The sequence below is a fragment of the Talpa occidentalis genome, unplaced genomic scaffold, assembly GCF_014898055.3.
Source record: "Talpa occidentalis isolate TD23 unplaced genomic scaffold, MPIMG_talOcc4v2.1 talOcc4.2, whole genome shotgun sequence".
NCBI classification, from domain to species: Eukaryota; Metazoa; Chordata; class Mammalia; order Eulipotyphla; family Talpidae; genus Talpa; species Talpa occidentalis.
In genome coordinates this window covers 26,785,430-26,811,980 of record NW_023602073.1, presented here as the reverse complement: position 1 = coordinate 26,811,980, position 26,551 = coordinate 26,785,430, and the positions used below count along the sequence as shown (strand labels likewise).

Sequence of the window (26,551 nt, the reverse complement as noted above, 5' to 3'; positions counted from 1 at the left end):
AGCAAAAGCAGTAATAAGAGGAAAATATATAGCAATAGAGGCTCACATCAAGAAACAAGAAAGAACTCAAAGAAACAACCTAATCTCAAAGCTCAAAGAACTAGAAAAAGAACAACAAAAAAACCCAAAACTAGTAGAAGAAAAGAAATAATAAAAACCAAAGCAGAAATAAATGAAATCAAAACTAAATAAAAAAAAAACCAAAATTCCAAAAGATCAATGAAACCAAGAGCTGGTTCTTCAAAAAAACAAATAAAATAGACAAACCCCTAGCCAGGCTCACAAAAGAAAAAAGGGAGAAAGCACAAATAAACAGGATCACAAATGAAAGAGGAGAAATCACAACATACACAGCAGAAATCAAAAGCATAATCAGAAACTACTATGAACAGTTATATGGAAACAAGTTCAACAATCTAGAGAAGATGGACAAATTCCTACAACTCTACAATCACCCAAAGCTAGATAAAGAAAAAATTGAGGGCCTCCCCGGTGGCGCAGCGGTTGAGCGCTGGGTTGCGAAGCTGCCCGCCTCTGCAGCGCCGGTTCGATCCCCGGCTGCTCCCCGGCCACCAGAGGAGGGTCCCACATGGCGCGCAGACCTCTCCTGCCGCCCGCTGCTCCCCTCAGCAGTGTACCTCGGTCCTTCTGCCTGCTCTGCTCCCCGCTCTGGCTCTGGTGAATTCTCTCACCCTCCCGCGCTTCTGACTGTGCCCAGTGCTTGTATAAATAAATAAATAAATCTTTAAAAAAAAATTGAACACCTAAACTAACCAATTACAAGCAGCAAAATTGAAATGGTAATCAAAAACCTTCCCAAAAACAAAAGCCCAGGACCTGATGGATTTACAAATGAAATCTACCAAATGTTCAGAAATGAATTAGTGCCTATCCTTCACAAACTCTTCCAAAATATTGAGAAGGAAGGGATAATACCAAACACGTTCTATGAAGCCAACATTACACTAATACCAAAACTGAACAAGGACAACACAAAAAAAGAAAAGTACAGGCCAATCTCACTAATGAATGCTGATGCAAAAATCCTTAATAAAATTTTCGCTATCAGAATCCAACAATGTATCCATAAGATAATTCACCATGACCAAGTAGGATTCATGCCAGGGACACAAGGATGGTTCAACATCCGAAAATCAATCAACGTTATCCAACACATCAATAAAAACAAATATAAAAACCACATGATAATATCAAAAGATGCCGAGAAAGCTTTCGACAAAGTGCAACACCCATTCATGATAAAAGCCCTTGAAATTCTTGGGATACAAGGAACATACCTCAACATCATAAAGGCCATCTATGACAAGCCAACAGCCAGTATCATTCTCAATGGTGAAAAGCTGAAAGCATTCCCATTAAGATCTGGAACAAGACAAGGATGTCCACTCTCACCACTGCTTTTCAATATAATACTCGAAGTCCTAGCCAGAGCAATAAGACAAGAGAAAGACATACAAGGAATCCAAATAGGAAAAGAAGAAGTCAAACTCTCGCTATTTGCAGATGATATGATAATATACATAGAGAACCCCAAAAACTCCACAGAAAAACTAATTCAACTCATCAATCAGTTCAGTAAAGTGGCAGGATACAAAATCAACACACAAAAGTCAGCAGCCTTCCTATACACAAACAATAAATCTGAAGAAGAAGAAATCAAAAGAACCATCCCTTTTGTTATCAAAACAAAAAAAATCAAATACTTGAGAATAAATTTAACAAAAGAGGTGAAGGACCTATACAAAGAAAACTATAAAACACTGTTAAATAGAAGAGGACACAAAGAAATGGAAAGACATCTCCTGCTCATTGATTGGAAAAATAAACATTATTAAAATGGCCATCCTACCAAAAGCAATATACAGATTCAATGCTATTCCAATAAAAATTGCAATGTTATTCTTCAAAGAAATAGAACAATTATTGATGAAATTCATATGGAATCACCAAAAACCCCGAATAGACAAAGCTCTCCTGAAAAATAAAGAAGGGAATGGAGACATCACACTCCCAGACTTCAAACTATGCTACAAAGCCATAATCATCAAAACTGCATGGTACTGGAGCAAGAACAGACACACAGACCAATGGAATTGAATAGAAAATCCAGAAATAAACCCACAGATTTATGGTCAACTAATCTTTGACAAAGGAGCAAAGAATATGCATTGGAGCAAAGCAAGTTTGTTCAATAAATGGTGCTGGGAAAACTGGGTCGCTACATGCAAAAGAATGAAGCTTGACTACTACCTAACACCATGCACAAAAACCAACTCAAAATGGATTAAAGAACTAGACATAATACCTGAAACCATAAAATACATAGAAGGGAAATATAGGTGAAACACTCTATGATATGCACATCAAAGTCATCTTTACAGACACTTCACCCAAAGCAGTGATAGTGAAGGCAAAGATAAACAGCTGGGACTACATCAAATTAAAGAGCTTCTGACAGCAAAAGAGACAATCACAAAAACAAAGAGAAACCCCACCGACTGGGAGAACATTTTTGCAAACACTAATGATAAAGGACTGATGACAAAAATCTACAAAGAGCTGATGAGACTCAACAAAAACAAAGGAAATAATCCAGTCAAAAAATGGGCAGAAGAGCTAAACAGAAACTTCTCTGAAGAGGAAATGCAAATGGCCAACAGGCATATGAAAAAATGTTCAACATCACTTGTAATCAGGGAAATGCAAATCAAAACTACCATGAGATACCATCTTACACCAGTGAGAATGGCACATATTAAGAAAACTAGCAACAACAAATGTTGGCGAGGGTGTGGAGAAAAAGGAACTCTCCTGCACTGTTGGTGGGAGTGCAAACTGGTCCAACCACTATGGAGAGCTGTGTGGAGATTTCTGGACCTACTAAACATAGAGCATCCATATGATCCAGCAATTTCACTCCTAGGTATTTACCCAAAGAACACAGAAACAGCAATTCCAAAGAGCACCTGCACCCCTATGTTTATAGCAGCACTATTTACAATAGCTAAGCTTTGGAAACAACCCAAAAGCCCAAAAATAGATGACTGGATCACGAAGATGTGGTACATATACACCATGGAATATTACTCAGCATTCAAAAAAGATAAACACATGCAATTTGCAGCAACATGGATGGATCTGGAAGGGATCATGCTTAGCAAAATAATCCAGAAAGAAAAAGAAAAACACCAGATGGTCTCACTCATAGCAGGAATCTAGAAATCTTAAGTAAGGAACCCAGAAAAAGAATAACTATAAGAAAGAAAATATTCAAATCAGCAAACAACTATGAAACAGAGACACTCTATGGGGGGCGGGGGGCAGGGAAAGGAGGGCTTGGGGTCAAAATAAGGGGGTTGTAATTGTACTGGTGAGACACAGGGCAAGCTAGAAATTAGGCAGTTTTAGGGACAGTGCAGGAGGGGACCTCTGAAGAATTTAGGGAGGCTTCAGAGATAAGGACAACCAAGGGAAAGTAACCCATTCCACTAGGAAAAACAAACATCCCAGGACAAAGGACAACATTGTTAATGCTGGTCCTGGTTTCCTTCAGGTGGTAAAGGGAGGCGGAGATTGGGGAAATGGAGAGTGGTTTAATTTATGGACACATTAGAAGGGCAGCTGTTTAACTTCAATGCAGGGATGCCCATCCAGAGGACTGGGCCATAAATTTAAAGATGCAACAAATGGGGAAAGAGAAAACTGTTAGATAAGGAATGTAAAGATCCCCCACTCAGTAGCAAATGAAGTGAGACAGCCGAGAACTAACCAATCACAGAGAGACTGGTGGAGCTTTAGAATAATGAGGGGAAAAAGGTATATATTCCCTGAGACACGACTCCACTTGGGCTTCCTTGCCCCTCCCTGGCCTGGTTCCCTGGCCTGGAGTCCCACTTTATTTCTGCTCTTTTTCTCCTCAATAAACTTTTTCTTTCTATAAACGAACCTGCCTCTTCTCGCTTACTTGCCTGAGCGTCTGTGAAGTTCCTGCTGCGGCTTCATGAGACACCAACTCCTGGGGGTCTAGTGGCTGGGGCTCAGCGCTGCCCTGCAGCCTGGGATCCATTCCTGGCTGGGAGACTAGGCCTGACAATTCCGGTGTCACTGGGAATATAAAAATAAAATTTAAATTAAAAAATTGGAAAGGGGATATTATCATGGGTTACACAACTCCTTTTTGTACTAACAGGAAATGTAAAATGTCCCTCTCGTTTACGGCATTCTTTAAGCATTTTTTAAATATTTATTTATTTATGGAAGAACCGGGGTGTAGGCCAGATGTGCAGGATGGTGTGAGGATTCACCAGAGACAGAGTGGGGAACAGAACAGGCAGACTGACAATAAACACTGCTGAGGGGAGCAGCAGTTTATATCCTCCCCCGCCGGTCGTGATCAAACCAAAGATACAGAGTCTGCGGACAGACTCACATTGCTGCACTCAACCCCCTGCACTACCAAGGAGGCCCTTCTTTAAGCATTTTTTTAACTAAGTTTTGCTGACAAGAATCTTGAGACATTGGCAAATTAGAATGAGTGGCAAGAGACTGAAATGCTCTAAGAATTTCTTGAAGCTTATTAGAGAGTTCAGGTGGAGGGTGCTGTAGCATCCTCTACTTGATTAAAAAATTCCCATCACTAGCCTCTGAAGAGGCCTTGTGATCAGGGTCAGACTCAGAAGAGTCCAGTAAATGTTTTTTAACACCCTCATGTAAAGGGAGCGCTAAGTTGTTCTTTATAATTGTTTTGAGGGGCGGTAGGATTATTACCCACAGGATGAAGAACTTATTGTTTTAGAAAAAGCTTTTTACAGGATTAACAAACTTACAGACCTTTATAACATAATTACTTATTTATACTAACAAAGATTTTTAAGAGTGGGTTCCTCTTTCTGTAAAGGAAATTTAGTTAATTACCGGTGTTTGTTGAACAACACAATTTTTACCTTTGAAGAAAACACATTTAAACATTCAATATTAATACCCAATCTTAAAACCTAAAGACTTGTATCTTTTAAATTAAACCATTGAATTTACACTAGTTTACCAAATTTAGATCACGATCAAAATTGGGGGTTTTGTATATGTGCCATTTATAGTTAATCCTCGGAGGTAGGAGACAAGGATAAACAGAGATCTCTTGATTTTTATTTAAAATTTTGGCCAGGGCCTCCCCAGTGGCCCAGCGGTTGAGTGCTGGGTTGCAAAGCTGCCCGCAGCCTCTGTGGTGCAGGTTCAATCCCTGGCTGCTCCCCAGCCACAGAAGGAGGGTCCCACAAAGCGTGCAGACCTCTCCTGCTGCCCGCTGCTCCCCTCAGCAGTGTATTTCATCAATCTGCCTGTTCTGCTCCCCGCTCTGGCTCTGGTGAATTCTCTCACCCTCCCACGCTTCTGACTGTACCCAGTGCTTGTATCAATCAATCAATAAATAAATCTTTAAAAAAAATAAAATAAATAAAAATAAAATTTTGGCCATGTGTTAATTTTAAGAAGTCAAATTATTTATTTTTAAAGGTTTTTTATCTATTTATATACATAAGAACTAGGGTGTAAGCCAGATGTGTGGGGTTGAAAAGACCAACCTGAGAGTGGTGAGAACAGACAATCTACCGAAACATGCTGTTGAGGGGAGAAGACGGCTGAGACAGGAGAGGCTGGCTGTGTAATGTGGGCCAAATCCCCAGCCAGGATCTAACCCTTGCTGTACTGGCCTGAGATAGCTCAACAGTGTTGAGACTTCAACCCCTGTATTACCAGGAAGGCCCCATTTATCAAGATTTTTTAATGAGATAGAAGTTAAAATCCTTATATAGATAAAGTGTTTAATTTTAACCATTACTTAAGACTGAGGGCCCACGGTCACCAAAATTTTAAAGACAGGCAGTTGTTACTAAGTTTGAGATGCTAAAATATTTTAGAGTTTGTATTTTTAAGAAATAATCCTTTGGCTTTATATTGTTTTTGCTTTATTTTATTGAGACCAAACATTTTTAACATAATGGAACATTTTTTATGGACCATGCATGGGGAAAACAGGAGAAGAGAGGTTAAGATCTTTGATCTGAAGGGGTGTGAGATTATCACTCATGTTTCTAAGAGAGAGAGTAAAGATTTAACTGAAAAACTCACTGAAGAAAGTTAACATCACAGACTCAGTGTCTGTGGGCCTTTCACCAGGTTTATTATCATCACAGAGTCCGGCTCTGTGGGCCTTTTACCTGGCTGATTTGGAAGAAAGTAACATCACAGACTCTGTCTGTGGGCCTTTTACCAGGCTCATTTGGAAGAAAAAGATAGGAAAGACACAACTGAAAACACCTTCTTACCGCTTCGTTGCAGACTCTGGGTCTGTGAAGCCTTTTGGCCAGACTTGAGAGGATGTCCAATTCCCGTCTCCCGGCTTGAGAAGCAGGGTATGGGGTCCCTGTTTGGGAGCCATTTGTTGCATCAGGCAACATCACACTGATAAAGAAATGGGAGTCCTGGAGCAGGCTACATAATGCAGGATATTGCTGAAGAGTAAGATCCTGGCCCTTTTATTGACCCACGGTATTGGTTGTGAGGGGGAAGAGCAAAAGGAGATTAAAGGCATGGAGATGATAGAAAGGGGAAGGGTGTAGAAGATTAGGGATTGTGAGTCTGCCCTCCAGACACTTCTTAGCTACTTCATGACACACCCTAATCCCCAGCCATTGTTCTAATCTTATCAACAAGGCTTTCCACTGATCAGCTTCTGGGGTCCCTTGTCAATACATCGGTCCTCCGCCAGGGCGTTCCCGGATGTGTAAGTCGGGAGACGTGTTATGCTTTATTTTATTTTATTTTATTTTTTGCAGATTTATTTACTTATGAATACAAGAGCTCAGGGGCAGGGCAGAGATGCGTGGGTGGGGTAAGGGAGTTCACCAGAGACAGCGCGGGGAACAGAACAGGTGGACTGACTGGAATCCACTGCTGAGGGGAGCAGCGGGGAGACAGGAGAGGTCTATGGCTCCCCGTGGGTCACCTTCCTGGCTGGGGATGGAACTGGGGCTCCAGAGGCTGTGGATGGCTTCACAGTGTGGTGCTTAACCCCTTCCCCACCAGGGTGGCCCTTAGTCATGCTTTTATGTCAGCTTCAGGTAAGGGGATTTTTAAGAATGGTTTAAAAAAATAATCTTTCCCAGAAATTCAAGGCACTTTGTTTGCCCTTTTAATGACTAGCGGATAATGTAGGGTCACAGTATTTTGGGCGAGGAGGAGGCATTTGTCTGCATCTCAGTGTTTATTTGGGAGCCATCCCTCCAGGGCCTGCGAGGGGCGGGGGAGGAGTTGCCTCTGGGAGCCCCTGCACGCCCAGCCCTGCCCAGCGCACTGGCTGCACCTAGCACTACCGCACATGCATGCTCGTTCAGGCCCTGCTGGCCCCTGACTCGGGGTGAGGTTGGACTGGGGTGAGCCTGGTCCTTCAGGAACCCCGTAGGGGCGCCGCTGCCCCTTGACCTGGGGAGCCGGCGGCGGGGAGCAGACAGGTGAGGCCCAGGGAGGGAAGGCGCTAGAGGTCTGGTTGGCGCATCTGGCCTGCACCCCGGTTCTTGTATAAATAAATAAATCTTTTTTAAAATTAGCCTTTTTCTAATGATTCCCAGGCAGCAGGCTTAACTGCTGTACTTACCAGAGAAAATTCCTGGAGATCTAGAACAACTGGTGAGGAGAGGATGCCTCGGCAGTGCCTGCAGCATTGTTCAGGTGAGACCCGCCTTTAGGACCATTTATTTATTTATATTGTCTTAGGGTCTTCCCTTTCCTCAAGCTCATCTCTTTTTTTTCTTTTCTTGCATCGTTGTTCATTTTTTTTTAGGTATTGGATTCCCCCTTCAGGGGTGGTCCCCATAGTGCTCCCCCCAGAATAGCACCCGTGACCCATCCCCATAATCCCTTGTGCTCTTCCCTCCCCTCTGTCCGCCCCTCCCCCCTCCACGCTGGGGGCTCAGCTCTTGGTCAGCCTGCTGGGGTTGTCTTTTTCTCTACCTTTTGTTCAGTTTCTCTATATTTCCTACGTAAGAAACCACCTAATATTTCTCTTTCTCCTGCCTTACTGTGGCTAGCATCATCCCTTCCAGCTCCATCCGTATCACCACAAACAGCGTGAATTTGTCTTTTTTGATTTTGAGCAATACTCCGCGGTGTAACTGTACCACAACTTTTTGATCCATTCATCTGTTTTGTGGCATTTGAGTTGTTTCCATGTCATGGCTACTGTAAACAGTGCTGCAATAAGCACAGGAGTTCAGGTTTCCTGTTTTGTTTTGTTTTTTTGTCCCTTGGGTAGATTCCTAGGAGTGGAACTCTGGATCATGTGTAGACCCGTTTTAAGTGTTCTGAGCAACCTCCACACAGCTGCCCATAGTGGCTGGACCAGTTTGCGCTCCCACCAGCAGCGTCAGAGCCTCCTTTGTCTCCTCTGCTTTTCCAGCATTTGTTATTGCCAGTTTTGTTTTGTTTTTTTAATGAGGAGCATTCTCACTGGAGTGAGGTGGTCCCTCATTGTGGTTTTGATTTGCATTTCCCTGATATTAGTGATGCTGAACATTTTTTCTATGCCTGTTGGCCATTTGCATTTCTTCTTCGGAGAAGTGTCTTTTTACTTCTGCCCATTTTTTTTGGACTGGGTTTTTTGTTTTTGTGGAGTCGTGTAAGCTCTGGTAGATCTTTGATATCAGTCCCTTAGCTGTCATGTGGTGTGCTGATATTTTCTCCCATTCAGCGGGGTGTCTCTTTGCTTTGATCATTGTCTTTTAGTGTAGCCCCAACTGTTTACATTCTCCCTGTTTTCCTTGCTTCTGGAGAAGAATCCTCAAAGATGTTTTTCTGAGGATCATGTCATTGAGCGTTGTCCTGTGTTTCCTTCTGTATATTCGATGGTGCCAGGTTTCACATGCAAGTCTTTCATCCACTTGAGTTGGTTTGTGTATTGTGTGAGATAGTGGTCTAGTTCATTCTTTTGCATGTTGCAATCCAGTTTCCCCAGCACCATTTATGGAAGAGGCGATATTTTTCCAATGTATATTCTTTGCTCCTTTGTCATAGGTTAGCTCACCATATGTGTGTGTTTTTATTTCTGGGCTTAACTTTGATTCCATTGGTCTCTGTGTCTGTTTTTGTCCCAACACAGTTTTTATTATAACAGCTTTGTCATATTGTTGAATGTCTGGGAGTGTCAGACCTCCATTGTTCCTCCCTTTTAGTCACAACTTTCGCTGCTCGAGGTTTTGTGATTCCATATGAATTTGAACAGTATTGGTTCCATTTTGTTGAAGAACACCATTGAAAATTCCATTGAAATTGCACTGAATCTGTAAATTGCTTACAAATAGGAAGTCCCATCTAGGTTTGTTACTTTTTTCCAGTTATGGAACATTCATAAAACAGAGTGTTAATAAAAAATGTATGTGTTGGGCCTCCCCAGTGGCGCTGCGGTTGAGCACTGGGTTGTGAAGCTGCCCGCAGCCTCTGCAGCACCAGTTTAATCCCCCATTGCTCCCGAGGCCCCAGAGGAGTGGCCCACATGACGGCAGCTTACTGCCGCCCACTGCTCCCCTCAGCAGTTGTACTTAAGATCCTTTGCTTGCTATTGTCCCCGCTTTGTTTCTGGTGAATTCTTTCACCATCCCGCACTTCTGACTGTATCCATGCATGGGGTAAACAGGAGAAGAGAGGTTAAGATCTTTGATCTGAAGGGGTGTGAGATTATCACTCATGTTTCTAAGAGAGAGAGTAAAGATTTAACTGAAAAACTCACTGAAGAAAGTTAACATCACAGACTCAGTGTCTGTGGGCCTTTCACCAGGTTTATTATCATCACAGAGTCCGGCTCTGTGGGCCTTTTACCTGGCTGATTTGGAAGAAAGTACATCACAGACTCTGTCTGTGGGCCTTTTACCAGGCTCATTTGGAAGAAAAAGATAGGAAAGACACAACTGAAAACACCTTCTTACCGCTTCGTTGCAGACTCTGGGTCTGTGAAGCCTTTTGGCCAGACTTGAGAGGATGTCCAATTCCCGTCTCCCGGCTTGAGAAGCAGGGTATGGGGTCCCTGTTTGGGAGCCATTTGTTGCATCAGGCAACATCACACTGATAAAGAAATGGGAGTCCTGGAGCAGGCTACATAATGCAGGATATTGCTGAAGAGTAAGATCCTGGCCCTTTTATTGACCCACGGTATTGGTTGTGAGGGGGAGAGCAAAAGGAGATTAAAGGCATGGAGATGATAGAAAGGGGAAGGGTGTAGAAGATTAGGGATTGTGAGTCTGCCCTCCAGGCACTTCTTAGCTACTTCATGACACACCCTAATCCCCAGCCATTGTTCTAATCTTATCAACAAGGCTTTCCACTGATCAGCTTCTGGGTCCTTGTCAATACATCGGTCCTCCGCCAGGGCGTTCCCGGATGTGTAAGTCGGGAGACGTGTTATGCTTTATTTTATTTATTTTATTTTTTGCAGATTTATTTACTTATGAATACAAGAGCTCAGGGGCAGGGCAGAGATGCGTGGGTGGGGTAAGGGAGTTCACCAGAGACAGCGCGGGGAACAGAACAGGTGGACTGACTGGAATCCACTGCTGAGGGGAGCAGCGGGGAGACAGGAGAGGTCTATGGCTCCCCGTGGGTCACCTTCCTGGCTGGGGATGGAACTGGGGCTCCAGAGGCTGTGGATGGCTTCACAGTGTGGTGCTTAACCCCTTCCCCACCAGGGTGGCCCTTAGTCATGCTTTTATGTCAGCTTCAGGTAAGGGGATTTTTAAGAATGGTTTAAAAAATAATCTTTCCCAGAAATTCAAGGCACTTTGTTTGCCCTTTTAATGACTAGCGGATAATGTAGGGTCACAGTATTTTGGGCGAGGAGGAGGCATTTGTCTGCATCTCAGTGTTTATTTGGGAGCCATCCCTCCAGGGCCTGCGAGGGGCGGGGGAGGAGTTGCCTCTGGGAGCCCCTGCACGCCCAGCCCTGCCCAGCGCACTGGCTGCACCTAGCACTACCGCACATGCATGCTCGTTCAGGCCCTGCTGGCCCCTGACTCGGGGTGAGGTTGGACTGGGGTGAGCCTGGTCCTTCAGGAACCCCGTAGGGGCGCCGCTGCCCTTGACCTGGGAGCCGGCGGCGGGGAGCAGACAGGTGAGGCCCAGGGAGGGAAGGCGCTAGAGGTCTGGTTGGCGCATCTGGCCTGCACCCCGGTTCTTGTATAAATAAATAAATCTTTTTTAAAATTAGCCTTTTTCTAATGATTCCCAGGCAGCAGGCTTAACTGCTGTACTTACCAGAGAAAATTCCTGGAGATCTAGAACAACTGGTGAGGAGAGGATGCCTCGGCAGTGCCTGCAGCATTGTTCAGGTGAGACCCGCCTTTAGGACCATTTATTTATTTATATTGTCTTAGGGTCTTCCTTTCCTCAAGCTCATCTCTTTTTTTTCTTTTCTTGCATCGTTGTTCATTTTTTTTTAGGTATTGGATTCCCCCTTCAGGGGTGGTCCCCATAGTGCTCCCCCCAGAATAGCACCCGTGACCCATCCCCATAATCCCTTGTGCTCTTCCCTCCCCTCTGTCCGCCCCTCCCCCCTCCACGCTGGGGGCTCAGCTCTTGGTCAGCCTGCTGGGGTTGTCTTTTTCTCTACCTTTTGTTCAGTTTCTCTATATTTCCTACGTAAGAAACCACCTAATATTTCTCTTTCTCCTGCCTTACTGTGGCTAGCATCATCCCTTCCAGCTCCATCCGTATCACCACAAACAGCGTGAATTTGTCTTTTTTGATTTTGAGCAATACTCCGCGGTGTAACTGTACCACAACTTTTTGATCCATTCATCTGTTTTGTGGCATTTGAGTTGTTTCCATGTCATGGCTACTGTAAACAGTGCTGCAATAAGCACAGGAGTTCAGGTTTCCTGTTTTGTTTTGTTTTTTTGTCCCTTGGGTAGATTCCTAGGAGTGGAACTCTGGATCATGTGTAGACCCGTTTTAAGTGTTCTGAGCAACCTCCACACAGCTGCCCATAGTGGCTGGACCAGTTTGCGCTCCCACCAGCAGCGTCAGAGCCTCCTTTGTCTCCTCTGCTTTTCCAGCATTTGTTATTGCCAGTTTTGTTTTGTTTTTTTAATGAGGAGCATTCTCACTGGAGTGAGGTGGTCCCTCATTGTGGTTTTGATTTGCATTTCCCTGATATTAGTGATGCTGAACATTTTTTCTATGCCTGTTGGCCATTTGCATTTCTTCTTCGGAGAAGTGTCTTTTTACTTCTGCCCATTTTTTTTGGACTGGGTTTTTTGTTTTTGTGGAGTCGTGTAAGCTCTTGGTAGATCTTTGATATCAGTCCCTTAGCTGTCATGTGGTGTGCTGATATTTTCTCCCATTCAGCGGGGTGTCTCTTTGCTTTGATCATTGTCTTTTAGTGTAGCCCCAACTGTTTACATTCTCCCTGGTTTTCCTTGCTTCTGGAGAAGAATCCTCAAAGATGTTTCTGAGGATCATGTCATTGAGCGTTGTCCTGTGTTTCCTTCTGTATATTCGATGGTGCCAGGTTTCACATGCAAGTCTTTCATCCACTTGAGTTGGTTTGTGTATTGTGTGAGATAGTGGTCTAGTTCATTCTTTTGCATGTTGCAATCCAGTTTCCCCAGCACCATTTATGGAAGAGGCGATATTTTTCCAATGTATATTCTTTGCTCCTTTGTCATAGGTTAGCTCACCATATGTGTGTGTTTTTATTTCTGGGCTTAACTTTGATTCCATTGGTCTCTGTGTCTGTTTTTGTCCCAACACAGTTTTTATTATAACAGCTTTGTCATATTGTTGAATGTCTGGGAGTGTCAGACCTCCATTGTTCCTCCCTTTTAGTCACAACTTTCGCTGCTCGAGGTTTTGTGATTCCATATGAATTTGAACAGTATTGGTTCCATTTTGTTGAAGAACACCATTGAAAATTCCATTGAAATTGCACTGAATCTGTAAATTGCTTACAAATAGGAAGTCCCATCTAGGTTTGTTACTTTTTTCCAGTTATGGAACATTCATAAAACAGAGTGTTAATAAAAAATGTATGTGTTGGGCCTCCCCAGTGGCGCTGCGGTTGAGCACTGGGTTGTGAAGCTGCCCGCAGCCTCTGCAGCACCAGTTCGATCCCCCGCTGCTCCCGGGCCACCAGAGGAGTGGCCCACATGGCGCGCAGACCTCTCCTGCCGCCCACTGCTCCCCTCAGCAGTGTACTTCGATCCTTCTGCCTGCTCTGCTCCCCGCTCTGGCTCTGGTGAATTCTCTCACCCTCCCGCACTTCTGACTGTATCAAGTGCTTGTATAAATAAATAAATCTTTAAAAAAATGTATGTGTTATTTTCTGTAATGTCTAAAAAGGTGTTATTTTCTGGGGTGGAAATGTTGGTGAGGATATCCATTTTGTTGGGCCTGTGTGCAGTTCCATTTTAACATTGCTCAAATGGGTTGATACTAGAACATTTGTTGCCATTTTTGCTACCTTGAAAGTCACCATGTCACAAACAATAAAGGTCATTGATAGACATAGCAATAGCAGTCTGCTCTGTGTCAGTGACTTCCTTTCATTGACAGTGGACAAAATTCATTTAAAGGGTACGGTTTTAGCCAAACATAAAATCCCCTTTTTAAAAAATGGGAGTTAAATATTGTTGGCATTCTTTGGTTCCTTGAATGCCTCTTGCTATTCCCAGTGGTTTTTTTTTTCTTTCTTTCTTCCTTTTCTTTGCACCCTCTTCATTTGTGATACTTCTGACCTTGTGTAACAGGGTGGTCCCCAGGAAAGGGGGCAGTTCCAGGTTTCCTGGCCCACCCAAGGGAGGGTGGAGCTGAGCGGAGAAAAGAAGCTGCAGAGGAGACTGAGGAAGGAAGAAGGATGGAGCCAGAAGGAGACCTGGAGGAGGCACATGGAGCCTAGAGACACGTGAAGAAACTGTGCTTGTCTTTTGGTCGTGGACGGGGTGACACAGATGTGGGTGAGACCCGTAGGGAGGTGACAATGGCAGCTTTTATCTTGATTTTGATTTTGCTCTTTTCCTTCCGGGCTTGTCTGGTTGTTTCTGACCCTTTTCTGTGGGTCCCCCAGGAAGATGCTTTAGACTTGTGGCAGGCTTTGGGGCCTTACTCTGGGCCAATCCCATTTGAATGGAGTTTTACCCACGAGGGAACAGGTAACTTTGGGTGCTTGATTTAGAAACCAGATTCTTTGCCTTTCCTGTATTGTTTCCTAATTGTATTAAAGTTCCTTCCCATTAAAGTCTCATGTTTTGTGTTAATGTGGTGGATGGCAGAACCCTATATAGAATAGGCAGGTTTGCAGGGTTTGGGCTGCCCCTCTCTCTGTCCTGTAACACTTGTATGGTTTACAAGTTTACCCAGATGCCGCAGACCAGCACAGCAGTAGACGATGAGGCCACCTCAGGGTTGAGAGAAGCGTGCAGGGTGGTCACGGAGTCGGCAAAAGAAATGACAAACAGACACACTTCAAGAGTGAAAATCTGAGTGTAATTTTCTTTGAGTTTGTAACCAGTATATGTATGTTTTCCAAAAGCACAGGAATGAATATCAAAGAAATTAGCTTGCTCATGGGCTCAGTCTATCACTATCAGGGAGGTGATCTACATAACAAGCAATGACCATTATAGAAGAAAGAAGGAAGTTTAGAAAGACAAATAAGGGATTAAAGTTTGTAGTTCTAGGAAGAGGGATAAGATTTTTAGCATTCTTGTAGTGGTTCTTGGTGGTCGTTATCTTTTGATAAGTTTCTGCCTTTTCAGGGAACTTCCACTGAACTTCCTCTGCTTCAGGCTGTTCTCCCATCGCGCGCTGGTTGCCCAGCCGGATCTAGGGACCGTGGCGAAAGCCATTCCTAAAGATCACTGCGGGGGGAGATGCAGCACCCAGAAATAAAACTGAGACACAGGGCAAGTTAGGGTAATTAGGCAGTTTTAGGGACACTGCAGGAGGGGGCCTTGGAGAGTTGAGGAAGGCTTCAGAGATAAGGGCAGCAAGAGGAATGTAACTAATTCCACCTGGAAAAACAAACATCCCAGGATCAAGGACAACATTGTTAATGCTGGCCTTGGTTTCCTTCAAGTGATAAAGGGAGGCAGAGATTGGGGAAATGGAGAGTGGTTTAATTTATGGACAAATTAGAAGGGCAGCTGTTTAACTTCAATGCAGGGATGTCCATCTGGAGGACTGGGCCATAAAGATAAAGATACAACAAATGGGGAAAGACAAACCTGTCAGATAAGGAATGTGAAGATCCCCTGCTAAGTAGCAAATTAAGTGAGACAGCCAAGAACTAACCAATCACAAAGAGACTGGTGGAGCTTTAGAATAATTAGGGGAAAGAAGGTATATATTCCCTGAGACACGACTCCACTTGGGCTTCCTTGCCCCTCCCTGGCCTGGTTTCCTGGCCTGGGAGTCCCACTTTATTTCTGTTCCTTTTCTCCTTAATAAACTTTTTCTTTCTCTAAACAAACCTGCCTCTTCTCGCTTGCTTGCCTGAGAGTCTGCAAAGTTCCTGCTGCGGCTTCGTTAGACACCAACCCATGGTGGTCTAGTGGCTGAGACTCAGCGCTGCCCCTGCAGCCTGGGATCTATTCCTGGCTGGGAGACTAGGCCTGACAATTCCGGTATCAAAACTGTTAGGGGGAAGTGATGTCCTGAGTTAATCCCATACAGGATTAACTTTGTGGACTCCACCCCCACTCCAGACTAAAGCCATCAAGACTCTGGGAAAGACAAATCCCATCACCACCAAGGGAGGATGGCTGGGACCTGAGGGTGGAGTTGGGCAGCCAGGTTGGATATAAAAAACCAAACACGTGGGCCTTGGGCTCTCTCTGGCTCGCGATCGCTCGCCTCCTGGCTTCACCGCTCCTGGCTGGCGGCCAACTCTGAGAGCGCCATTTTGGGATTCCTAATCGGCGGATCGGGTAGGACTCATTTAAAACTTTGTCTCCCACTTTTCTCCCAGAGCTGTACATTTCCTCATTTCCCCTTCCCTTTGTAAATAAACCTTTTATTAACCTTTCACGTGTGCCTGCAGTAGAGCATTGATAAGTCCTTTTAAGCGCGCGGGTGAGGACCCACAGTCAGGCACCCCGTTTTGTATCGGGGTTGCTCTACAACAGTTTGGTGCCCAGCGTGGTTTCCAAGTTACACCCGCGGTTGACCAGCCCAAAGTAACATTCCTTGCGTTGGTCACCATAAGCGCACTAGTTCTGCAGGACTAGCAGTATAATATTTGTCTCTAGTCCTGAAAAGTCTGTTTTTTCCCTGTGCGTACAGCCCTTGTGGGTGCGTTTTGACTCAAATATGGCCTCAACCATGAGCCTATACAGTTTCATCCCTAGCCTGAGTTCTTTCAGTTTCCTTCCGGCCTTGAATTTGAGTAGTCTTCTTCCATTAAATATCACCACCAGTTTCATTAATGTAAATAATTTGATGAAGCCTGGTGTATGGCATGTGATTTTACTATTGTGTACATACATGGGTGGTTTACAAGCCATCCCTTTACAGACTGTGCTTCTGGGTGGGTTTTTGGTAATATGTGTAAGCGCAATTTGCTACATTCTTGTTTCTGTGAGAGGTAGAAGTTCTACTTCACATACTGAGAATGTGCAACAACACATTCAGGCTCTTAACATAGCCATGCAACAACAAATTCAGGCTTTTAACGTGGCCATACAACAACAAAATCAGGTTTTTGATTTAACGATTAAGAGTATAAGGGATGAAAATCGTAACGTTTTTGAGTCAGCTTATCAAAGCATGATGTATCAAGTGCAACAACAAAATCGGACTTTTGAGTCAGCTTTTAAAGGTATGCAGGACCAGATGCAGGCCGCCCTCCATAAATTAGATATGGCGGAGGCGAAGGCTAGGCTAATGGTGCAGAGAAAGGATAGACCTTCCCCTTTCCATGAGGACAGCCAGCGAGCAGAGTTAGAAGAGGAGGAGCATCATATTTTAAATACTTTAAATACACCAGGACAAAATCCTCTTCCACATGACAAAGCCCCTCCTGTGCAGACCCCTGAGGCTGCACAGCCTCCACTGCCCTCTGGGGAGGACACTAAAATGGCGTCTCCTCCCCACACTAGACTCGGCACCCATTTTGGCAGGAAGGATCAACCTGAGGCAGGGCAGTTTCCCCTTCGCCAGATGCCAATGGGTGGCTTAAATGAACATGGGAAACCTGCTGGGTACTTTTGGTCGCACCATCCGTTCAGTACTGCGGACCTCCTAAATTGGAGGAGCTCTGTTCCCTCGTACCGGCAGGCTCCTCAGAGGATGGCGAACTTGTTTGCCTCTATCTTTGTCTCCCACCGCCCTAACTGGGCAGATATACAGTCCATGCTGCATACTTTATTAAAGCTGGATGAGCAGAGGATGGTATTCAGAAAAGCCAGGGAGGAGGCTGACCATCTCCACCAACAGGATAGGCAGTCCCCAGAGCCGGAGGTTGTTGTCCCAGAGAGAGATCCTGGATGGGACCCTAACAATGGAGGAACAACGATGTTGGATCTGTATAAAAAAATGCTTATTGGTAGGACTGAAGCAGGGGATCCCCAAACAAAAAACTTTAACAAAATATTGCAACTCGAGCAAGGAGCTAATGAGGATCCGTCAGAGTTCCTTGAGAGGATTATTCAAACTTACACTAACCACACGGATATAAACCCAGATGCCCCAGAAAATGCTCGTCTGATCACTATGGCTTTCATTACCCATAGTGCCCCAGACATAAAGAAAAAGTTAGCTAAGGTGGACGGCGTCACTGAGATGAGTCCATCCCAGGTAGTGGACCTGGCATTCAGGGTTTATAATAATAGAGAGGACAGGAGACCGAAACCTGCGACTGTTTTTGTACAAAGAGAACACAGAACAAGGTTTCAGGGAAACAATAATGGACAGAGACGTGAACCCCTAGGAAGAAATCAGTGTGCTTTCTGTAGGGAAGAGGGACATTGGAAGTACAGTTGTCCCAGGTTACAGGGAAGCGGCAGACGCAATAATTATAGAAGGCAGGATAGAAGACAGAGAACCCCAAGACATGATGATTCACGTAGGGGTTACAGGAGGGAATATAGAAGGAGCACACAGAACCAGGAACCAAGGAGAGAGGAAAGAAGACAAATGTTAGCACAGAGTGGAGGCTCAGATGATGACAGGGAATACAGACAGAGAAGGAATCGAGAGCCCAGTACAGAGGACAGGAGACAAATGACAGCACAGGGTAGAGCCTCAGGTGAAGATAGGAGGGAATACAGACAGAGTAGAAGGAATCTAGAACCAAGTGCAGAGGAGAGGAGACAGATGATAGTTCATGGAGAAAGTTCAGATGCAGAATAGGGGTGCCCGGGGGCTCCACTAGATCTAGAGAAGCCCATTAGAATAACCCCCTCAGAGCCCCGGGTAACCCTCGCTGTGGGGGATCGTCTGATTGATTTCTTGGTGGACACTGGAGCAACATACTCAGTTTTGAATTCGAAATTAACTAAAATGAGCAAAAAGACTGCAGCAGTCATTGGAGTTACAGGGAAGTCACAACAGACACCCTTCCTGCAACCTTTGGAGTGCCGGCTAGGCACCACACAGCTCCAGCACAGCTTCCTATACATGGAAGAGTGTCCAATCCCTCTCCTTGGTCGTGACCTTTTAAGTAAGCTCAATGCACGAATTATATTCTCACCAAAACATCAGAGGCTTCACCTACAGATGCCTCCAAAGCATGCTCTGCGGTTCCAGATGTTACTTACTCAAGATGTTCCACCGAAAGGTGAAATTTTACCTCCAGAAATTGTTGAAAGAGTAAGTAAATGGGTATGGGCTGATGGAACCCCAGGACGTGCGAAAAATGCTGAGCCTGTAAAAATAGAAGTGATAGAGGGGAGCAGAACCCCGAGGAGGAAGCAATACCCCTTAAATGAGGAAGCCTTGAGGGGAATTGAGCCAGTATTAAAAAGGTTCCTTCAATCTGGACTCATTCGGCCCTGTCGCTCACCGTAAAACACTCCGATTCTGCCAGTGAAGAAACCCCATACAGGCGAGTACCGTTTTGTCCAAGATTTAAGGGCCATTAATGACATTGTTCGGGATTTACATCCCACTGTGCCTAATCCCTACACTTTATTAACTGCCATACCTGGTGACTTTGGGTGGTTTTCGGTATTAGACCTGAAGGATGCCTTTTTCTGTATCCCAATAGATGTCCAGGATCAACCGCTTTTTGCCTTCGAGTGGCAAGACCCTAAGTCCAAGAGCACTCTCCAGTATTGCTGGACTGTGCTTCCACAGGGGTTTAAGAACTCCCCAACTATTTTTGGGGAAATACTGGCCACGGATCTCAGGAAGGTTCAATTAAACCAGGGCATCTTGTTGCAATACGTAGATGATTTATTGATTGCAAGTCCAGACTACAAATCTTGTCTGGAAAATACCATAGTGGTACTGAACCACCTGGCAGAATGTGGCTATAAGGTGTCACCCCAAAAGGCACAGATCTGTAAACAAACAGTGACGTATTTGGGGTTTGAAATTAGGAAAGGCAGACGGAGCTTGATGACAGAAAGGAAACAAGTAATTTCAGCCCTTAAAGTCCCCAGCAACCGGTGACAGTTGCGTGGATTTTTGGGTATGGCTGGGTTTTGCAGGATTTGGATTCCTAACTTTGGATTAATAGCAAAACCCTTGTATGATGCTCTCAAAGGCCTGGATTCTGAACCTTTGTCTTGGACCTCAGAATGTCAAAAGGCCTTTGAAGAAATAAAAGTAAAGTTGATTTCAGCACCAGCATTAGGTGTTCCAGATCTTAGGAAGCCATTCAAACTTTATGTACATGAGAGACAGGGTGTTGGCCTTGGAGTACTAATCCAATTGTTGGGACCAGAAATGCAGCCCGTTGCATATCTCTCCAAACAGTTGGACCACACCACTAAGGGATGGCCTCCATGTTTGCGTGCTGTAGCTGCCACTTGTGACCTCCTACACGAGGCGGAGAAGTTTACATTGGGTCAGCCCATCACTGTGTGTGTGCCACATCAGGTCTTGACACTGCTGGAGCAGAAGGGTGGACTTTGGTTGACTGCCGGGCGAATGGGAAAATATCAAGCAGCTCTGTTGGACAATCCTAATGTGAAGCTGCAGGTTTCTAACTCCCTGTATCCCGCCACACTGCTTCCAAGCAATGCAGATGGACCTGAGGATGACACTTTAATCCACAATTGTTTAGAAACCATAGACACAGTGTATGCCAGCCGACCAGATCTAACTGACCAGCCTCTGCCAGACCCAGAGTAGGAGCTATTTACAGATGGCAGCAGCTTCATGGACCAAGGCTGTCGATGTGCTGGATATGCAGTGATGACGCTCCAGAACACCGTGGAGGCCAAGGCTCTTCCGGCAGGTACATCAGCGCAAAAAGCTGAATTAATAGCCCTGACCCGTGCCTTGGAACTCTCTGACCCGTGCATTGGAGGATGATACTCCTCCCGGAGGCCCTGGTATATCCAGTGCTAAAACATCTTCACGAGGGATCTCACTATGGGAGAGATGCCTTATTAGAAACAGTGTGCCCATATTTGAAGGGCCCGTATTTACACCAAATAGCACAACGGATCACCAGAGGTTGTGAATTATGTGCCAGGAATAACCCCAAGACTGACTCCCACCCTAAAGCCATTGGGGTTCAATATCGGGGCAAGTGTCCTTTTGAGGACTGGCAGGTGGACTTCACACAAATGCCTAGAACAACAGGCAATTTCAAATACCTCTTGGTTTTTGTCGACACGTTCTCGGGATGGGTGGAAGCATTTCCCACAAAGACGGAAAAAGCTTCCGAGGTTGCCAAACAGCTACTGAAAGAGATAATCCCTCGCTTTGGGTTGCCGGACTCTATCCAGAGTGATAATGGGCCGGCATTTGTCTCTGACGTCACCCATGCAGTAAGCAGTGCGTTACAGATAAACTGGAAATTGCATGCTGCATGGAGACCGCAGTCTTCCGGGCAAACAGAAAAGATGAACCACACCTTGAAGAAAACCTTGGCAAAACTGTGCCAAGAAACACAACTTCGCATAAGAGTGGCACGTAGAAGTGGGCTACAATTAAGCCCCTTTGAGATTGTGTTTGGAAGACCTTTTCAGGCCTCAGTTCTGAAAGCCAGTCCGGAAATAACACAAGATTCCCGGATCACGCAATATGTGAAACACATCCAGGAGGTTCTGGCAGTAATTCATAACTTTGCAACCTCAAGGATCTCTATGCCTCCTGATCAACCATTGCATCCCTTCAAACCTGGAGATCAGATCTTACTGAAGACTTGGCAGAGCGGGGATGCTCAAAACCAGCTGTCAGAAAAATGGACTGGTCCCTATGATGTCTTGTTGAGCACACATACTTCTCTGAAACTTGCAGGCATAAAACCCTGGGTACATCATTCCAGAGTTAAGAAAGCCCCAGGAGGAACTGACCCAGAGACGAAGTCCCATTGGTCTTGTGAACCCATTGAGGACTTGAGATATTTAAGAAACAGACAAAAACTTGAATGTTACTGACTTCTTTTCCAGTTATTGTTACAGGATACCCAAGGACTCATTTTTTTTTCCTGAAGAAACCCTGAGAAAACTAACATGCTCTAACCAATCTTCTTCCTTTCAAAGTTTAGGAGACGTGAAATAACATCTAGGATCATGCATATGCTGCCACTATTTTTATTTACACAGAAAGGTTTTCAATCTTGATTTTGATTTTGTTATTTTTTTTTAACTTTTTGCTTTTTTTTACCTTTGAGATTTTTTTCTCTGCTTTCTTTTTGTTACTTTGGCCAATGAGTGAAACTGCAGTTGCATGAGATATCCCACGCGTGATAAATGGTAACTAAAGAGCTCTTTGTGTCTATATGTTGTATGTCTGTATGTCCTTTCCTTGTGTCCTTGTCTTGACCTCCAGTGATTGACAAATTGGTATACATGGTGCCCATAGACATTGCAAAAAAGAGTCTCCAGTTATGAGAAAAACTAAAGGTTATGGTTTCATTGTCAACATTGTGCTACTGAACTAAGCCGGTGCCTTCATAGAGATTGAACATTGTTGTTTCTGTTATTTTTCTGATATTTATGGCAAAGCTTCCCAGAAATCTAAATTCAAGTACAAATTTGATAGCCTGTCATTTGGCTGATGCAAGGAAATTTTGTGGAACCTCAGTAGAGCTCCTGAGACACTCCACAAAGTTTCTCCCTTTCCTCCTGGGAAAGGCATTAGATGAATTTGTTCTATTTGGCTCACCTAGTAGAGTAAAACTAGAAGGGAAGCATTGTCACTTGGGAAAACGGGTAATAACACCTTGACCTGATATGGATGTAAATTGTCAATGATGATTGTCACCTTGTAATATTGTATACTTCAATTGTTTAATATCTACAGGAATTGTTTCTGAAAATATAGGGAGAAAAGGTCTCAACAGATTCCTATTGATGGAACTGTTGAGAGTAAAACTTTTCTACTAAGGACTGAATAGACTTGGAAATACACCTCATATTTACTAAGTTTTCCTTGACATAATACTCATGATTTTTTGCATTTTGTTCTAAATCCACAAAGTTTTCTTGTTTTGGTGACCAGGATCTGCAGCAAGGTTGTAATTTTTTTTTCCCAACAAAGCTAACTTGTGTTTGCATTTTCTCTCCCCTTGATACCAACACAGCATAAAAATAGCGGTAGTAATCTTTTACTACTTATCTCAGAGTCTGTTTTTGCATAACTTCCATAGGGATTTTGTTTAAACTGAAAAAATTTGGACATAAGTTTCATAGTGTGGCTTTGTGTGGAGCTCTTCCAGAAAGTTGAAACAGAGCTGAACCAAGAAGAGGAGAACCTGTTTGCCTTGTTTGTAGGGTTCCAGAGACCTCCAAAGAAGGTGAGGAAGCTTGCCTCCATTGGCAGGACTGGACAACCCGGCCAACGAAAATGCCCTGGTACCCTCGAGAAGAGGAAAGCCCAGGTGGAGTCTGATGAGACTAACTTTGTACCTGAAGCCTACATCGACCGGATGCCAATGGTTTGCTCTGATCCTATATGGAGTATTTCAACAAAGCCAGCTAAAATTGCTGCTTAGTTATTCTGCCCTGTGATTTTATGCAAAAATAGGCAAATGGTTTAAAAGTAGACTTAATTTGCAAAGTTTTGCTATGCTGTTAAAGTTTGGGATCAAGGTTGAGAGAATTCATTTTTGCATAAGTTGAACCATTTTAACATTTTTTTCCTGTGATTTTGACATATCTGCTGTCTTGTTCTGGCTAATGCCTCCAGATGTTTTCTTTCGGCTGGGACTGATGAACTGTTTTTCCAGGAATGGAGGACTTTTGCTTTCCACAATGGACAATACCTGGAGGGATTCGTTTTCTTTCAGACTGGAACCCTGGAAAACTTTCATCTGAGACTGTATCCCAGCATCCATATGTTTGATCTTCATCACCATGGAAATGGTGGCAAAAAGTGAAAGGGGGGAATTGTTAGGGGGAAGTGATGTCCTGAGTTAATCCCATACAGGATTAACTTTGTGGACTCCACCCCCACTCCAGACTAAAGCCATCAAGACTCTGGGAAAGACAAATCCCATCACCACCAAGGGAGGATGGCTGGGACCTGAGGGTGGAGTTGGGCAGCCAGGTTGGATATAAAAAACCAAACACGTGGGCCTTGGGCTCTCTCTGGCTCGCGATCGCTCGCCTCCTGGCTTCACCGCTCCTGGCTGGCGGCCAACTCTGAGAGCGCCATTTTGGGATTCCTAATCGGCGGATCGGGTAGGACTCATTTAAAACTTTGTCTCCCACTTTTCTCCCAGAGCTGTACATTTCCTCATTTCCCCTTCCCTTTGTAAATAAACCTTTTATTAACCTTTCACGTGTGCCTGCAGTAGAGCATTGATAAGTCCTTTTAAGCGCGCGGGTGAGGACCCACAGTCAGGCACCCCGTTTTGTATCGGGGTTGCTCTACAACAAAACCACTGCTGAACTACCACAAGTGAATAGATAAAAATCTTGATACTGCCGGCTTTCCTGTCAATGATGGAACCTCTGCTGAAATAACCATGTTTTCACTTGTAGGATGAGACAGAAAATAAAAGTGTTCTGTTAGGCAGGACACTAGATTTATATTGATCTGTGACAAGTTGACTTGGAATACAGGATTTTCATTCTATTATGTTCTATATTTCTTTTTGCAAAGGCAATGAAATAATCACAGGAAGGTTTTATCAGTTATTTCAAATTTTGTTTTATGGAATGTCATTGCTCCATTCAAAATTTTGTCTTTTTCTTCCCATAGTTATGCACAACTTTCAGTCCTCTTGTATTTATTTTGTAAAATTTTTATTTATTTATGCATACAAGACTGGGGTTGTAGGCCAGAGATGCAGTGAAACTCTTCTGAGGGGAGCAGCAGGCGAGACAGGAGAGGTCTGCTGCACCATGTGGGCCAGCTCCCAGGCTGGGGATGGAACCTGTACCACAGTGGCTGCCAGTAGCTTGATAGTGCTGAGACTTATCACGAGTGGGATTAATTGGCTTCAGTCAGAAGTTGGCTCTCAAAGAGAATTTTATTACTGTATTGTTCACATACACACACATTCACATAGGCAAGGCAACCCGAAGTTCCCAGAGTAGCTCTGACTGAAGACAGTAGCCACGACGTGTCTTAGCTGGGCCTTCCACCCAGGGGAAAGTCCTCCGGCCGTGGAAGTCTCTAGGCTTGAGGGCCCGAAGTCCAGATGGTGCCTAGGATGTTGAGCCGGTCTGCAGCATGTGCTGCTGTCAGAGAGCAGGCTGCCGGTTTGTGGGAGGAAGAACCGGGGAGTGAGGCTTGGTTCATGGTGTGCCAAACTGAGGAATGAGGAGAGGTTCTGGCTGGAGATCAGTCTGAGTCCAAAGAGGAGCAGCAAGCTGGACTCAGAAGAGGAGCTTCTGGAAAGTCCTTAGCTCAGAGCCAGGTTTGGGACTGCTCGGAGACTGCTTCATGAATCCACTCCTTTTATGCATCCTTATCAGGTTCAGGCTCAGGCACCATCTGTTTTTATCATCTTTAACATTCAGGATGTGGAGGCAGCCCCATGCACTCACGGCGCTCACAGACACCTTAGCATACTCTTAGTTTCACTCTTAGCCTATGTATTTATATTGCTTGTAAGCTTTTTATGTTGATTACATGCTTAACCCCTTGCACCCGGAGGGAGACCCCAGACCTCTTGTATTTGAGGCTGGAAGGGTCTGGGCTTTGAATCAGTGCCTTATTATTTTCACTGTTTTTTTTTTATTTTTACGTATAACTAGATTAAACTTGTTGATTAAAACAATAAATATTGTAAAAATTGAAAAAGGGTAAAATGTGCTCATTTGGACTGACAAATTAGTTCAAGCTAAAAATTGAAAAACTATTGATGGAATTCAGGTGATGGGGTTCAGTGTGGGGGGATTCTTGGATCCTCTGACAAATCATTCAGTAATGTTCCCTTTCATTAGCACATGGCAAGGTAATTGAGGAAAAAAGAGCAGGAGAGAGAGAAGTCTGCATAGTCAGATAGGCTCTGAAAGAACAAAAGCTGCATTTTGCCAGGGTAAGACGTGTTCTTTCATAATGTTCTGTGATGGAATGAGTGTGGAAATCATTGCCTTGGGGTCAGAATGGGTGGGTCTTCTAAGTTTGATAATCCTCTCTGCCCCCACCTCTGGCTGGTCATCTTTTCTGACCCCACCTTAGATTGCTGGAACCTTCCACAGGTGGGTTAATAAAGATTTATATAGATTGCCCTTATGATACCTCCCTCAGTAAAAACAAAAAACAACAAGGTGAACTTGACATTAACTGATATGCCGCTGCTCTTCCCACACCTGCTTTACTATCAGGAAGACAATATTTTCACCCTTAGAAATTTTTCTATAACTGCAACAGAATTTTTAAGGCTTTCTTTAAAAAAATTCTATGGTGGGCCGCCCTGGTGGCGCAGCAGTTGGTTGAGCGCTGGGCTGCGAGGCTGCCCGCAGCCTCTGCAGCGCGGGTTGGATCCCTGGCCACCGGGCGAGGGTCCCACATGGCGCCCAGACCTCTCCTGCCGCCCGCTGCGCCCCTCAGCAGTGTATTACATCGGTCTGCCTGTTCTACTCCCCGCTCTGGCTCTGGTGAATACTCTCGCCCTCCCCCGCTTCTGACTGTACCCAGTGCTTGTATAAATAAATCTTTTTTAAAAATTCAACTATTTCTTTTAATACAGACACACACATATCTGTAATATCCCAAATGCTAATATCTAAATCCAGAGTCCCCGCAGAAGGGCGATACCGACTTGTTCTCTTCTCCGAATGAGCGAGAATCCCTCTTTCAGCGGGTTTTTGCCTCCACGTCATTCTCTCTCCCCATCTTCAGGGCTCTGACGTCACACACTCCCGCTTCCTGCTCCCCCTCTGAGCGATCCCCCACGGCTCTCCGGGCTGCGTTCCCTCCT

At 44.5% G+C, this 26,551-nt stretch overlaps 1 long non-coding RNA gene across 1 annotated transcript; it reads left to right on the top strand.

The window, feature by feature from the left end:
* Positions 1-10,647: 10,647 nt before the first annotated feature.
* LOC129146322 (uncharacterized) lies at positions 10,648-14,285 on the top strand. The gene is made up of 3 exons (XR_008552887.1): positions 10,648-10,786; positions 11,291-11,390; positions 13,809-14,285. It is a non-coding gene; the product is annotated as an uncharacterized LOC129146322 (long non-coding RNA).
* The last annotated feature ends 12,266 nt before the right edge of the window (positions 14,286-26,551 follow it).